Genomic DNA, 10,929 nt, shown 5'->3' with positions numbered 1-10,929 from the left:
CCTCCTCAGGAGGGCAGTGGGTGCTCAGTGGGAGGCAGGCTGGTGGGGCTGTGCTCCCAAGGGGAGCTGCAAACAGCTTTCATGGGGCTGAGGTTTGTATGATCATGTGCTGTGAGCCCAGGGGCACAGCCCAGTGCTGCTCCTGAATATCTGATACTGGGGGTGGTAAACCAAGGCAAGAATCCCTGCAAACCATGAGGTTCTGTACAGTCATGGCAGGGACTTTGGTCTAGGAAACCCTTTCCTCCTGCCTCCTTGTTCCCATCCTCAGTCACAGCTCTCATTCCATGTGCCAGCTCCCTCTTGCTTCATTTGTGGTGCTAAAATTGCAGTTGAACAAAATGTAAATCTGACCTCTATACCAGGACATCTCCTTTTTGAACTTTTCTGGTCAGCTTTCCCACTTGCCAAGTGCATTTGGAGCCTGTTTGCACAAGTTAACTGATTCAAGAAAATATCTGATTTAAGTTATTTTTATCCTCTCTTCACTCCCAGCTGTTAGTTCTGTACCTGCCTGAATTTTCTGCTCCTTAACTTATGCCTGATATGAAAAACAACTCATTATCAATCTGGATCATAAAATGGTCAAACAAACATTATATCCTGCTGGCATCATGGGAGTAGAATAGCAGGAATGACCATTAAGGAAAGTCTGGAGAGTGGAATGATTTAATCTGTACTCAACACAACAGCTTGTGTGACTTTACTGAAATGCAAAATTTTTTTTTTTAGGAGTGTTTAACAGAAGGCGATGTAAGAAATTAGCTGGTCTAGCAGAGACAGCTCTTCACACGGTGAGCAGAAGGAACCATCAAAAGGGGAGTAACAGGATTTGTTTTTCTTAAAATCAGAATTGTTTTCCTCTGTTCTACTTCAAATTTGTGAATTTGTGAAAACCTTTCAAAATAGGTTTTGCTCTGAGGTTTAAAATAGAATTCCATAAGCCTAAATGAATGAAGCTGCCAGGGATGGCCTTCAGATGTGGACAAAATTCTTGTGACCCAGAGCTGAAAAAGAAGAAGTTACCAGAAATGAGTAGATTTTGTAATAGTGTAAAAGGTGGAGAGTCCATCACTCATTTAGTAGTGAATTACAAGATATGGAATTTTTTGACTAGAAATCCATGGTGGATGTGGAATGTGTTTGCAATGCCTGTTTATAGTTTCAGTCATGCTGTGGTTTAAGGTTGTTGTGTCCACATTGGGAAAAATGCAATCAATTTATATGGAAGTTATTCACCAACTTGGATGTGTAAGCAATCTTTCTTCTGGAATTTACTGCATTTTTAGTATAATACTTAGAACAGGAAAGTTTGAGGTCAATCTGATGTTTAAAAATCAGTAGTTATGGTGTGAAAATCTGCAATTGTAGGTTTTTTGGTGGGTGAACAAAGAGAAGGGACTCCCTTTCATTTACCTGCGGAGCCTTTGATTTATGAATCATATTATTTCATATTTAATGAGGGATCTTTGACAATTATTTTCATTGTGTTATCATGTGACTTTTAAAGGAGCACTTGCCTTTAAACAATTTGTTATGTTAAAAAAAAACTTTATTTGGAAAAGCTGGGGGAATTTGGAACATCAGGAGTCTGTTGCTTAAAGGTGAGCAAAAGCAAACATACTCAGTTCTGTTTTCTAAAAGGGCTTTCCTAAAGACATAGTTATGAGAGGCATAAAATAGTACTCTCAAATAAAGAACATCTTCCTTCTCTTCTTTGAGATGGCTTTGGTTAATAATGATGTAGAGATGAGTTGCAGGTTATTGACTTTGTGGTGTTTGGAAGAGTTGCTTACTGGCCATGGCCATTATGATGTTTTGATTTTACACATAACTTTTGCTAAACTCCATATGGATGAGCTCTTGTGTGTCAATGGTAATTGAAAATAATTTGAGTTCTGTTAGATATTTTTTGCAGGTTCAAAAGTCTTTATGCTCTTTTTTTGATCCATAATATATCTTTACAATGCAGACAGCTAGAAGATGGTTGAATGAATGAGGGACCTAGAAAGAAATCTTCTGTCAGAATCTTGTATTGAGTTTTTTCTCCCATATGCTGGTAGTGGCACAGCTGAAGCCATAGCATTAGGAACAATTGGATACTTCAATGCTGTCTGAGACAGTGCACCCTGATCATGCTACCCAGGAGGAATCCCATAACCTTTAAGAGAAAGTGTCCATGTTTCTATATATTCAGTGATCATGCCTCAGAACTTAGATATGAAAGCATGAATAAATACTCTGAGCATCACTGGAGGTCCCAGCAAGCATCAGCAAAACAAAACCCCAAATCTCTTGACCCAAAAGAGCAGTTAGACTTACACATCTTTTATTCTTAGTGGCTACTGCTTGAGACTTGGAATTGGGCTGGATGCCCTGTGGTGCAGCTTTCACAAGGGAGAAAAAACTGTCTCTTTCTCTTGACATTGGGTTAGTGGATGAGTTCAGCTGAGGAGGTTGGGCAATCACCCAAATTGGAGCAGAGATATAAATATTAGCCAAGTATTCTCATGGGACACCCATGGAATTAAAAGTTGGCTTCCTTGATTGGTCTCAGAGCCTGACAGAGCTTGGCAGACCTATTTATTTTCTCAGGCATTAAATGAGCATGGCTTGGATTATCTCCTTAAATATTTTCTCTCTTTTTGGTGAAGTATAGAAATTGGGGAATGATTTAAAAGGAAAGTTTGCATCCTGAATCCATATTTATCACAGAAGAAAGGGATAGGAGAGATTTCAAAAGGTCACTTAACTTCGTTTTCCTATCCCCAGGCAGGATTAATAATACATGAAGTCGTTCTCACGCTATGGTGCACTGCTGATACATGAATCCCTTGAAAGTGAATGTAGTAGTGCTGCATAGAGTTACAACTTTCTGGGGCAAATCTTAGGCACACAGGAAATACTGTTTTCAGGAGATCATTTGGAATAAGCTTGCTGAACCTTCAGCCAAGGGAGGGAGGTCTGACTGAGGCTGTTCAGCCTCGAAGGATGGTGAGAGCCGCTCAGTGCTGGATGCAGCAGGATGAATCTGCTGCTGTTCAGCTGGGCTTTGTGCCTGTGACAGCTTTCCTGGCTTGCCTCTCTCAGCAAGAGCTGTAGCTACAGTCCATGGGCTTCTCAACCACTCTGGCTAAATTTGTCCATGTCCATTTTCTGGCACTGATCCTGGATTGGATTAAGATCATTGTCATTATTGTACCCTGCCACCCCTCACATCTAAGTGAACAGCTGCCTATTGATGGCAACAGTGGCCCTTTCAGACTCCAAAAACATGCAAAAGAGAGAGAAAAGAAGACTGTTTGGGAAGGCAAAACATGTTCAGGGACTATTTTAATAACTTAATATAATAATAACTTAAAGGTAGCTGAGTCCTTGGGCCTGAGTGCATTCCTTGTTGCAACTGAGTTTAATTCAATAGATTTAGTCCTCATTCTATAGATGCAGCCCCTCCCTGTCCCTTCATGAAAATTCCTTTATGTGTGATGTCTCTGCATGAAGTCATCTTTTCCTCCTGGCCCTCCCTGCTTGTGGCTTTTTACTTGAGGTGTAGAACAACTTTCTCTAGGAGTTTTACACAATCTGGTCTATGCCTTTGTGTCCAGTTTGCCATAAGGATCAGAAGACCTGTGCTACAAAGAGATTCATGTAAGCAGTTTTGCAGATGGTGTAGCTGAGTGCTGGTCACTTGAATGCTGATAACTTCCTGCTGTGTTCTTTACTTTGTTCATAGTGCCTGCTGTAAAAACACCCCTAGTCCTGTAATCTGCATTTCCCTCAAGCTTGCTAGGGCAGGGACCACACAGGTGAAGTAAAAAATGTTTTTGGGACACAGGGGTTGTTTTTGTCAGTCAAGTGAAGAGGACAAATCAGGAACTGAGAAAGATAGATTTTGTGGGATGGGGATGTGGAGTGAGGTCTCCATCTGACGAAAGGATGTAGGAGGTGACAGGGTAACAGCAAGTCTCGTGGCTAGACAGAAATTCGTATTTCCCCTTGGAAGGGTGGCCAGGAAAGCAGTCTGTGCAGTACTGGAAATAACACAGAGCTGCTAGACCATCAGGGTGCTGGTGGCCAGTGCTGATGCAAGAGTGAAACCTTGGCTTTTGTGCAAAAATGCAGGCTGTGTTATCAGTATGCATTATGTGTTACCATGTGCCATCCAAGCACAGGATGGCATTATGACAGATCCCTTACTAAAATAAAGAGGCTGACCAAAAAGACCTTTTGAAAAGTAGTTGTGCTGTGCCTGAAAACGTTACGTCTTCTCAGGAAAATAATGTATTTTATAGATATTCAAGCTTTTTTGTATCTGCTGAAAGAGGCAGACAAGGGACAAGAGACACTTCTAGGAGCTTGCCTTGGCCTGACAGAGGCAAATTATTTCCCTTGGAAAAAAACTTGAAAGCTGATACCTTTCATCCCTGTGAAGAGATCATCCTCAGGGAATCAATTTATAAAGGCACAGTATACCATGCCTTAGTATGACTTTAAGATTGAAGATGTAGATTTATGATCTTAGCTTTTGATTGTGACTATTTTAGTGTGTATTTTGTGAGGAATATAAGGTAGCTGTGCCCATGAGTATTGTCACTGTCATGTCTTCTGTTCCATAGTGCAGTGCTGGGTTTCCATACCTGCTGCAGGAGTAGAAAGAGCTATGCCAAGGGATGATGCCTGTTAGATACTTCTCCTGTGAGACACAGAACTAACAGGAGCAGAGCTGATTTTGACTAGCACTTGAATGACCCTGAAATTGTGTCCTTTTGTTACAAGGAGTTTTTTTCACTGGCCCTTTTCATAGATGCATATCATGATTTGCCAGAGCATTTTGGTGACCTGGTCTCCCATTTAGTTTAACATGGTGGTGTTCAGAAGACAAATTATCCTCCAAGAACTGCAATATGTCTGCTTTTAGAAAACTCTGTCATTAATGGATGCTGAAGTGTTAACATTGAAATGTAATATATAATAATTCACTCTTCTGAATCTCTGAACCACAGCAGATTGTGTCAGGTTTTATGATGTCCTCAAGGTAGTAAAGTATTTGTGGGCATATAAAAAAAGTTCTTTCTTAAATCCCATATCAGCCAATTTAGAGGAAGAAATCCACATTTAAAATATTATCATTTTTGAGTGTAAAGGTAGAAAATCTGCAAGCTTGTGCATAGTTCTTCTGACACACTCACCAATTGCCCGGGAATTCAGGTACTTGTAAATGGCATCACAGTTCTCATATTGGCTCACATCCTGCTTTGCTTCTCTTGTATCACTACATGACCTGCAGAGAGATGTCACTTTCTCAGGCAAATAAATAACGAATATGGCTTCATTTAACAATTGAGATATTTACCTCTGCAAATTAGCAATTTTTCAGTACCTTCAGAAGAACTGTGTGCTGACTGAAAACCTTGAGAGGGAGGAATACCTTCATTATATATATGTCTGGAATGTGATCATATGGTACAGATAAACATTTTTAACATAAAAAGTGTTGTTGTATTAAAATCTAACCCACACTTTAATGGTGGTATTGTAATCTGTCTAGCTGAGGTTTCTGTTAGGGAAGAATGCATTTAAATGTATGGATAAAATTTCATTACTGAAACTACTTTCTGAAGTTTGGTCTGGGACTGTGAATGATATTTTTGAAGCAACTAAGAATATCACCAACACACCACTGAACCCACCTTTTGCTCCAGACACAAGGGAAATGAAATGTTTTTAATGTTTTTGACTTTCACATGGGTTGGTTGTATTTCAACAAGAAATGTTAGGAAAGCAAATTGAAAATAAGTTATTACAGAAAGGAATGTGAATAATTACAAGAAGAAAGTTACTAAACAACTAAATTATGTCTGGAAACCTCTATGATGAACTTCATATCAAGTAACACTACCACATTGCCTTTTTAAAAAAATATTCTGCAGAGTTTCAGACCACCTGAACCCAGTTGATTAGAGTCTTTAAGTACCAATTGAAAATTAATTTGTATTTTTCTTGCAGTTCTAGGATAGACTCAAATGAGAATACCTTATTATTTGTGTTTCAAAAGCCCTCTGTTGCAGAGGTCAGAAGAGACCAGAAGAGTCTACCAGGGGCTTGTCCTCAATGCTTCCCCTCACTTCTTCCACTAGTTACCCCTTTGGTCACTCTTCATCATAGTTCAGCCATAGCAGAGATGGAAAAAGGGAAATTATCTTGGCTTTAGCCAGTGATTTAAAGAAATCCCATCACAGGAAGTAGATGTCTGTATTCCACAAAGGGCTCCCAGCCTAAACCCCAGATCCTTCAATCCTTCAGCTTCATATGGGAAACTGTTTCTACCAAGTGTGGAGCCACTTGAATACATTGGCACATGCAAAGAAAAAGAAATCAGTGGTCTGGAAAAGATTTTCTCTGCTGGAAAATGTGTAATAAGATGCTGCCAATAGCTCAGCTGTGTAAGCACTGGGAGCACAGTCCTGAATATCTGCTGAAAGCACACAAACCTTTTTTGTGCTGGTTGCTTGGCACTCATGCAGCTGAGCTCCCGCAGAAATCTGGGTATGAGATGTCAGAGGAGAGAATAGGACTGACCTCCTTGGTGCTATGAATGCAACCTTTGCCTCCTGATTAAAAGTCTTTGGGTCTCTTTCAGGTTTGGATTCCTTCTGTCCACTAAAATCCCAACAAACTAGGCTTTTACTGAAAATTTCACTATGAGGCAACTTTCACCTCTATAAACACACTGTTGAGTGTTAAGTGTAAACTAGAGTTGAACAAACAAACCCTGAGCCACAGATCAAAAATATGATTTCAGTGGATATTTCTTCATGTACTCCTGGTTTTTTGGGACTGAGGCTCATTATATACTCAGCTACTAGGTAGGTATGGCTGAGAACCTTGAATTACGAAATTGCTTTTTCCCCTATCCCAATGGAGGGAATTCTCAGCAGCTGTGACTGAGGTAAAATGTAACCAGATAGTTTGGGATTTGGAGAATATGTAAACTAACACTTCATAATGACAGCTGTACACTTCCAGCAAAGTTATGCTATAGGTGAGCCAGGCCATACTGGCAGAGAGGTGATTTCTGCCATGGAGCATATATGAAAGCCACTGGACTCTTTCAGGTGGAAATCCTCCAAGCTCATCTGTAACTCTGTCTCTCACAAAATATTTTTATGCAATCATTGAGTATGATATACTGGATACATTTCAATATGCATCTTATAGGCTAATTAGGCCTACTCTATTTCTCAGCATCCCTGGGTTCACTGAGAAATGGATGCCGGCATTTCCTTGAAGACCTGTATTTTCTGCCTTAATGACATCTTCATAGACTTAGAAGAAAGATATATTAATTTTATGTGTGAGAAGTTGAATTTTCAGCTAGATTTACCCATATTCTTTTCATGTTAGGCAGACTTTCATTTTTCTCACTATTTTGAGTTTTCGACACTAATAGAAAGGAAAAAATTGTGAAAAACTCACCTATTGCTTACCTCACAGCTATGATATCTGAGTAGTGTGTAACACAAATTGCTTTAGAGTAGGAGTATTTAATTTTTTTTTTTGGTTTGTTTTCTTTTTGTTTGTCTTTTTTTTTTGTCTTTTGTTTTCTTTTTTTTTGTTTTGTTATGTTTTTGCTTTGCCAAAATCTTCAGACATGAGCTATAGTGTAACATTATATCATTAAGTACTCTGAGATCAAAGAATTGCTTTCCTGCTATTGTGATAACAACAAGCAGTTTCTTGTAATTGCATTTATCATGTGGAATCATTGATTTATTGTTTTTATTTTTGGAGTGAGAATATAACTTTTCAAGACTGACTAACTAAAACAAAAAAGGAAGATAACCTAGGTTGGACTGAGATGTCCTTGACTTGCCTGGAAAAGCTTCTTTGTTAAATTTCTGTGTCAGGAATCAGCCTGTAGATGTCCCCCAACACACATTGTGCTACATCCAGTGCTCAGTTCTGTTGAAAGCAGCTATCACATTTATAAATTGCCAACAACCCAAGTTAAAGAGAGACAGAGAGACAAAAAGCTGCTCAGGAATGACCATTCTGTGGGAGGACAGTTGAGGTAATAGCAGACTGAAGAATATCTCAGACCAAGAGAAACACAAGCTAAACAAGAGCTGAGAAAAAGAAATAAAAATGAGTCTTATAGAAGACTGGAAAATGGAGCCAATAATGACCAACTTCACTGTGACTCTAGATATGGAAATGATACATTTTCCTCTCGCTTAGTGAGCCAGAACTGACCTTAGCACTGTAAATACTTGATGAAATGAATGCTGTACATCCATGAAGTGACAGGTTTGTCTTTGACCAAACCAGCAGTTACAGGGAGGAAATACAGCTCAGTCCAAAATCATCTTGATGAAATGAGGAATTTTGGTGACGTTTACCTATGTTTAGCTAATGTAATTAACTGCTGAATAGTGCTTGCATCAGTGGGGGAGGGACCTGGCCCTGCCTCTATAACCTACAGTGGAAATGGATAAACCTTGCATATGGTTTATAAAAATGAGTGGAATCCCAAAGACTTGTTTGTTTCACCAATTTACAACCTGTTGTCTTCAATAAACAGTTAGTTTCTTCTCACAGAAGACTTTCATAAATGGTTTCTATTTGTATCAATACCCATATTCACATGCAACCAAGCAATTTGTCAGAGTATCCATTTCTCACAATTTATTATTTGTTCTCTTGGCATTTTGGCTGCTAATCTTCTGTTTTCAAAACTCAATCCAATCTCTCAATCCAAAAAGAACCTGAAAGAATAGAAAGTAACTTTTCCCTCAGCACAAATAATCAAGAGTCAAAGCAGACACTGAGTGACTTTTAGCCAGGAAATTTCATAGCACTTAGATTCTGCTCTCCTCCTGCTCTAACACAGATCAGAGCATAGCAAGTAATGGAAAGCCAGCAGCATCCAGCCTGCAGATGGGCTTTCAGGTCTGCCTGTGTCCCAGTGACATTTCCATAACCAGCCTTAAAGCCTCCAGCAGTTGATTCTCCCAAGCCTCCAGGCAAGCTACTCTGATATTTGATTATTTCATTTTTTGAGTGACTTCCTCAATCTTCTTTCCTTCATCTTATTTTCCACTTTTTTGTGGGCATAGCTAAAAACAACATCTCCAATTAAATAATAATTATTTCTAATGTATCGATGATCTGCTTACTGGAACACTACTATGTGCCATTCTTTCCTGTCCTCCCCTTCCTTAAGCTGCACAATCCTGTTTCTTTCATCCCTTCCTCAGAGAAGACCTTTTCAAGACATCATTTACCACTTCTCTCCAGAGTCTTTCCAGGTGTTACACACTTTCCAGGAAGGGACAATGTGATATTATTTTGTGATTAGGTTGCTGTTCACCAAAACACACATCATTGTTTTGGTAGAGCTATTAGATAGTATCCTGGTTTGTTTTCTCCACTATTTCTGCCTAAATTGAAATGTTTTGATGACAAATAACAATTACTGGTAGGCTAAATGCAATTTTCAATGTTTTCCATCCACCTTTAAGTACTTTGTTTTTACAGAACCATTGTTGAATCAATGACATTTTTCTGCGTAATGGTGGAAAAATCCTTAGAGATAAAGAAGATAAGTAAACATGAGTATAAAGATTTAACTCAATGATGGTTTTTTCTAACCATAATTTTTCTATATTTCTAATATTCTTTATTTCAGTAGGATTTTGAACACTGTTAGGGAGGGATCTTAGTTGACTGCTACTCATCTGCTACTACTCAGAATGACTTTCCCAAAGTCACACTGCAAGCATTTTGATGTAATTAATGCAGCACAGAAATGGAGATTGCATTCTAACCAACAGGGAAAAATAATGAAGTCCTGGAATAACTGAAATATTCACTCAAGAAACATTTTAAATGTGATACAATGAAGTATTTCTGAAAATCAATTTTTCATGGCTAACCAGTAAGTTTTCTTCTTCTATACTACTTAATGAATGAAAGACATGTTTGAAAATTTATTTCTAGTAGTTTTTAGAGGAATTTACAAAAAAAAAAAAAAAAAAGAGTTGACTGAAAGAAGTGTGTATCAGACCATATATCTGTAACACAGTTCTGCAGTAAGCCATTTTTCATTCCATGGATGATCTAAGGTGCATACATTTCTTCAAGTATATTGCTTCTGGCCAGTAAGTGGATGTGTAATTTAGCTCTTTCACTTGTAGAGTGAGCCCCAGTCTAAAGGAATGTAAAAAAATTGCATCTGAGCTTTCAAGTAACAAGTTGCACACAGGGGACTTGCTGTGAAGAGCTGTTGAAATGTAAGGTGCTAAGACTTACAACAAGGTAACCACATACACTGAGCCTTTAGTATGATTGATTGTGCTTTTGGTTTTGGGTTTTTTTTTTTTGTTTTTTTTTTTTTGTGGTTTTAATTTTCTCTCCTTTTTTTTTTTTTGTCTTTCCAGTGGTGATGTATTTTACTTTTTTTTTCCTGACACAAACCTGCAGACAAATTGTAGGGGGTGGGAAAGAGACCACTTGAACTGCTGACTGCTTCAGTGAGACTGAGGGTACAAGGAACATCTTATATTTCATCAAACCCCCAGTGATCACCTAGAGAGATTGAGGAGAGCAAGTCTGGGTGAGCAGTGCCACTAGTCAGTGAAAATTTATGAGTCAAGTGCTAAGCAGTACTTTTTCTGTAGACCTACCCCATCAAATAATTTTCTCAAAGCCAGAGAAAATGTATGAGAGTTGTGTTTGGTTAAGATTGATTATGTACATATTAATCAAGGATACAGAAAAGCTTTACATCAGGTTGATGTAGCTTAGCAAGCCAGCTTACTCAGTGAAGTCAGAAAAGCTGTGATAATTCCCTGAATTTCAGGTTTTCACTGCATCTTTTGTGTTTACCTGGTGCTCTTTTGCCACACACCCACAGAAAAGTTATTCCCA

This window comes from Molothrus aeneus, chromosome 1 (assembly GCF_037042795.1).
Source record: "Molothrus aeneus isolate 106 chromosome 1, BPBGC_Maene_1.0, whole genome shotgun sequence".
Classification (NCBI taxonomy): domain Eukaryota; kingdom Metazoa; phylum Chordata; class Aves; order Passeriformes; family Icteridae; genus Molothrus; species Molothrus aeneus.
This window is presented reverse-complemented; position numbering follows the sequence as displayed.